General features: G+C 42.2%; 1 pseudogene; it reads right to left on the reverse strand.

Moving 5' to 3' along the window:
* Nucleotides 1-2,649: 2,649 nt before the first annotated feature.
* Nucleotides 2,650-4,076, reverse strand: LOC123936815 (annotated as a pseudogene).
* Between the last annotated feature and the right edge of the window lie 1,988 nt (nt 4,077-6,064).

Here is a 6,064-nt window from a genome sequence, read left to right on the forward strand (position 1 = left end):
CGGTGACGAAGAGAAGAAACCGAGAGCGGTTTCTTGACGTATGACGGGAACTGTAGTTTTTCTTGTTTCAGTTTCGCCTGTCCGGCTCTCTGATTGGCTGTGTAAGCTGAGAAGAGAGGCTGGCAGAGCAATGTTTCCGTCTATTCCAGCTCCCAGGTGGTCCTCCCCGTCAATGTCCAAGCGGCAAAACGTCTACTTCTTAAGCCTCAGAAATGTTTTCTTTGCTGTTTTCCTCCAGGGGCTCACTAAGCCCTGTGGTTCTACTTACAAAATTAAGTCTTCTGGTGCACCTGGGTGGCTCAGTTTCCTAAGCGGCTGCCTTGGGCTCAGGCCATGATCCCAGAGTGCTGTGATGGAGCTCCGCCTAGGGCTCCTTGCCCAGCAGGTAGCTTGCTTCTTCCTCTGCCTCTAACCCTCCCCTGCTCATGCTCTTGCGTGCGCTTGCGCGCTCTCGCGCTCTCTCTCTAATAAATAAATCTTAAAAAAAAAAAAAAATTTAATTCTTCCAACATGCACTTGATGAGACCTACTATGCGAAAGGCCCCATATTTGGCATGGAGGATAAAAAGAATGAATATGACACAGATTGTGGGGAAGACAGACAAGTAAATCAATACCACAGCACAGAGTTTGTGTAATATGCTCAATGTAATATGCAGAGGCCAAGTTAATCACAGAGAGCGAGGCGACCTAATCAGAAAGGGTCTGGGAAGGTTTCTTTGAAAAAGTAATTCTGGCCCTAAATTTTGAAGAACAAGGAGAAGTTGGCTAAACAGAGGAAAGATTTCCAGATACAGCAACAAAAAGTTCGTGAAGCAACAGGGCAGAGTAAAGGAACTAGCCTAGTATGCCCAGAATGAAGGGATGTGCATGTTTGGGATAGGGGTGGGACTGGGAGAAGTGGATTGAAAAGGTGTGACGTAGAGAGGCAGGCAGGGGCACCTGGGTGACTCAGTGGGTTAAAGTCTCTGCCTTCCACTCAGGTCATGATTCCAGGGTCCTGGGATCGAGCCCCACATCGGGCTCTCTGCTCAGCGGGGAGCCTGCTTCCCCCTCCCTCTCTGCCTACTTGTGATCTCTGTCAGTCAAATAAATAAATAAGATCTTTAAAAAGAGAGGGGGGGTAGGCAGATGTGTTAAGGAGGAGATCTGAACTTGACCTTCCTTGCTAACCAGGCAATCGTGATACAATTATAAGCAGAAATGTGACATCATGAGATTTAGAACATTTGCTCTAGCAATAGGATAGAGGATGATCTGAGGAACAAACTAAAACTCAGGGGAGTAAGTGGGATGTTTTACATACATACAGGAGAAATATCCAACATCCATGGGCCGTCCAGGTGCTGGTCAGTTGTAGCCGACAAGTCAAATGGTGCCCTCTTGCAGCCATGTAGACTTCGGTTGTTCTAAGGTCACTGCCCAAGTTCAGGTCCTCATGACCTACAGCCTGGATTACCTAAAATGCCACCTCCACTACACTTCTCACATACCATTTACTCCATATTTTTATAGCACTTAGCATTCTTTAACATTTCTTAAAATTATTTGTCACCTATCAACGTGTGTGTGTGTGTGTGTGTGTGTAAGCCCAGGCTGCCATAACAAAATACCATAGGCTGGGGGGCTTAAACAACAGAAATTTACTTCTCACAGTTCTGGATGGTGGAAAGTCCAAGACCAACACACTGGAAGGTAGATTTCATTCTGAGGTCTTTTCTCTTGACTGGTACATGGCTGCCATTTTGTTGTGTGCTCCCATGGCCTTTTCCTGCTAGGAAGCAGGAAGGGAGAGTGATCTCGCTTCTCTTTTTTTAGGACTGTCCAATTTTATTAGTAGAGCCACACCCTTATACCTCATTTACACTTAATTATCTCCTAAAGATGTTACATCCAAAAATAGTCATATTGGGGGTTAAGGCTTCACCATACGAATTTTAGAAGGACGCAATACAGTCCATAGCAATATATACGTATATGTATTACTGATTTTTTTTATTTAAATTCAATTAGCCAACATATAATACAACATTAGTTTCAGATGTAGAGTTCAGTAATTCATCAGTTACATATAACACCAAGTGCTCATCACATCAGGGGCCCTCCTTCATGCCTGTCACCCAGTTATCCCCACCCCCTATCCACCTTCCCATGTATTACTGATTTGTAAGAATCCTATTACGGAGTGCCTGACGGTCTCAGTTCAATCTCAGGGTTGTGAGTTCAAGGTTTTTGTTTCCCATCCCCCACCCCCCAGCAAGATAAAGCCCATTGTTTTATTCAGGTTATTTGTGCATTCCAGCAAGTTTGCGGGGTGGAAGGGAAGGACCACAATGAAAGCCACAAATGCGTGGGGGAAATGTACTATAATCCATTGTTTACTGTTTAGGGGAGAGAAAAAAAACCTTTATAATCAACATCCCACTTGTAAGTACACGTGTGGGAGAGAGAAAACGTGATTGTTTTGAATCACGCATTTGTGTCTTTGTGTTTCCTATGCACAGTTTATTGGTACCATTGCCGTCAGCCGGCCGGCAGAGTACCTGAAAGTAAAAGCAAGTATCAAGAAGAAAAAAGTATTAACAAAAGGAAGCTCAAAAAGATGGCTTCAGGAGGGTGGGCGGTGCGCCTGGCGCCAGGCCAGCTGGGTCAGTAGAAGCAGGCCGTGTGCAGGAAGGCTCTGCCCCTCTTCTCCAACTCCTGAAGCAGCTCCTCGATCTCATTCTCCAGGTCCTCGTATGCTGAATGCACTGGCACAGCTCACAGATGAGGAACGCCCCCAAAGTAGCGTCTTAGTGGCTGTCCTGGATGTCCACGTTGATGACGTGCACCGACTGGCAGGTCTCCTGCTCTTTGGAATTCAGGTCTTCCAACACCTGATCATACACTCTGTCTTCACACGTGAGGATCAGATCAAACAGGTCTCTGCAGTTCTGGAATCTCTCTGGCCGCGGCTTGATCCTCTTATTTCTGTCCAGCATATGTAAGATGCCATTCTGCATGTAGAGTTCTTTGTCTCAAGCCTGAAAACTACTTAAAAAAATGTTCTTATTACAAAAATATTAACTTATAAATGTCCTCTATTTAAATTCCGTATAACCAATTGATTCTCACAAAACACTTTTGTTGATTTTTACTGAGTTTTTATAACCAAAGCAACATATTGTTGCTATTGATAAACCAGCATAATTCCATGAATATTGCTTGATATTTTTCTTAAGCAGTAAAATGAAAGTGAAACAACTAAGAGAGAGCACAAGCAGAGGGGAGGAGGAGAGAGAGGTGAGCAGAGGAAGAGGGAGAAGCAGACTCCCCACTGAGCAGGGAGCCATCCCAGGACCCTGAGATCACCACCTGAGCCAAAAAGCAGATGCTTAACCAATTGACCCCCCCAGGAGCTCCCACTCAATTTTTTAATGCTATTTACAATGTTAACAGCTACAGACATAACACACTTTTAAGTTTAATCTGCATCAACATTCTCTCCATAACTTTTAAGTCTAGACAATCAACAAACTAATAAATTGAGCCTTGATCTATAATGCCTGCTGGTGTTGCCATGTTGTAAATATCCTCACCACCGCCTATTTCAAACTATCAACATAGTGTCCTGAATGTGGAATTGGGAAGAGTTGTGCATAACACACCATTATGCAATATTCCCATCATGCAGATACAATAGACATAAATAATCTCAAGGGCATAGATAATGATAAAATGTAGTTGAAAAATTAAGAATGAATGAGTTTTAAATGTTTATCTTTTTTTTTCTTTTTACGTAATCTCTGTGCCCAGCATGGAGCTTGAACTCACAACCCCAAGATCAAGAGTCTTACACTCTAAGGGTGCCTGGGTGGCTCAGTGGGTTAAGCCTCTGCCTTCTACTCAAGTCATGATCTCGGGATCCTGGGATCGAGCCCTGCATTGGGCTTTCTGCTCATCAGGGAGCCTGCTTCCTCCTCTCCCTCTGCCTGCCTCTCTGCCTGCTTGTGATCTCTCTCTCTGTCAAATAAATAAATGAAATCTAAAAAAAAAAAGTTAAAAGAAAAAGTCTTACACTCTACTGAGTCAGCCATGTCCCTCTATTATCTCTTTTTAATATAACTTATTGCAAACGTGTACACTTACCCTTTTAATAATGGCTGGGCATAACAACCAGCTCACAAAATTCTGAAAAACTTAATCAGCTCTTGCAAGCCAATATGAGCTGGTTCCAGCATACCACTATGCCTCCTGAATCTCACTGCCCAGTGACACTATCACCAATCTCCCAATTTTCCCATCAGGAAAAAATCCTTCAGTGAAACTCCTGAATATATTCTTATTCCTTTAGAGAATTCATTTAATCTTTTCTTATAATTCAATGACTTTACATTCTCAAAGGTCATACGTTTCAAGGAAGCAAACATGAGAAGCTTAACAATGGGGAATAGAAGAAGGTGAAAGACTTTCGGTTGATAGTCTTTTTTTTTTTAAGATTTTATTTTTAAGTAATCTCTACACCCTATATGGGTAAAAGGAAAAAAGTTGCTTTGGGGCCTGCAAGAGGAGTCAGGACAAGGGGCCTCACAATTGTATCCAGAACTTCTTATTCAACATTTTACATTTTAAGCAGCAAGTGAGTGAATCTGAGGGATTAACATATATCCCAAAGCACAGTACAGTGTTCCCAGGAGATCCCCAGGCTCACAAACATCTCTGTGACTCTTGGTGAGTAACTGTCAGCTCTGATGATCTTGAGGAACGAAGGAAAACTATGGCAAGGTTGCTGGATTTCAAAAGGATGTGTTACCCAGTTAGAGTCATTCTTTCTCAACATCTTACTTCATGTTTCAAACTTTCCCTTTGTTTCATGCCCTGGAAAATTTAACAGCTACTAAGATTTAGAAAATTGCAAGGGATGCCCTTTGGAATCTGGAAAGATCCAGTGTGACAAGTTCTCAGAAAGGTAACTTTTAGGAAAACAAATACATGGGAGTTTTGCTTTGGTTCATTTCATTGAAATAAGGAACACCAGTACATCTTTTTAAAGAATTTTTTGTGTGCTGGCAGGGATACATGTCTCGCAGAAGTGAATTTTCTGCCATATTTGCTTCAGAGTCTGTCTTTTTTTAATCAATGTATAGAGTTGAAACCTATCCTCATTGCATTATTCTAACTATCCGGAGCTTTCTTTTCACTGAAGTTACTGTATTCTTTCTGTTTATGTTTTTATACTTTTATTACATATATTTGTATTATCTCTGTACTTGCACAATAAACAATGTATAGTAGAGATTAGTATCCTTGTACACTTTTAAAAAAAGATTTTATTTATTTATTTATTTATTTGACAGACAGAGATCACAAGCAGGCAGAGAGGCGGGTGGGGGGGGTGGGAAGCAGCCTCCCCGCTGAGCAGAGAGCCCCATGCGGGACTTGATCCCAGAACCCTGAGATCATGACCTGAGCTGAAGGCAGAGGCTTAACCCACTGAGCCACCCAGGTGCCCCTCCTTGTACATTTTTAATAGATAGTCCTGGGATGCCTGGGTGACTCAGTTGGTTAAGCCGCTGCCTTTGGCTCAGGTCATAATCCCCGGGTCCTGGGATCGAGTCCTGCATCAGGCTCCTTGCTTGGCAGGGAGCCTGCTTCTCTCTCCGTCTCTGCCTGCCACTCTCTCTCTCTCCCCCTCTCTCTCTGACAAATAAATAAAATCTTAAAAAAGAATAATAATAAAAAGTAAATAAAAATAGAATTGGAATTGGTAGGTTGGGATGTCTTCAACTTTGTATATTGAAATAATTGCAAATTTATTCCTGGTAGTTGTACTTAGATTACAATAATATCTCTAATCCCAGACAACATTTGTTATTCTTAGTTACCACCAATCTTATGTGTCTGGAAATGCTATATCATTTTGTCCTAATCTGCATGTTCCTTAGTAGCCGTGAAGCTGAGCACCCTTTCACAACTTAATTGGCCGTTCAGGTTTTCTATTCTGTGGTCTCTTCTTCTATTGGATTGTTTGTCTCTTATGCTATCTATTATTATTGGTTTGCTGGAGTTTTTTTTTTAAGTCTAT

This window comes from Meles meles, chromosome 2, assembly GCF_922984935.1.
Source record: "Meles meles chromosome 2, mMelMel3.1 paternal haplotype, whole genome shotgun sequence".
In the NCBI taxonomy this organism is placed as follows: domain Eukaryota; kingdom Metazoa; phylum Chordata; class Mammalia; order Carnivora; family Mustelidae; genus Meles; species Meles meles.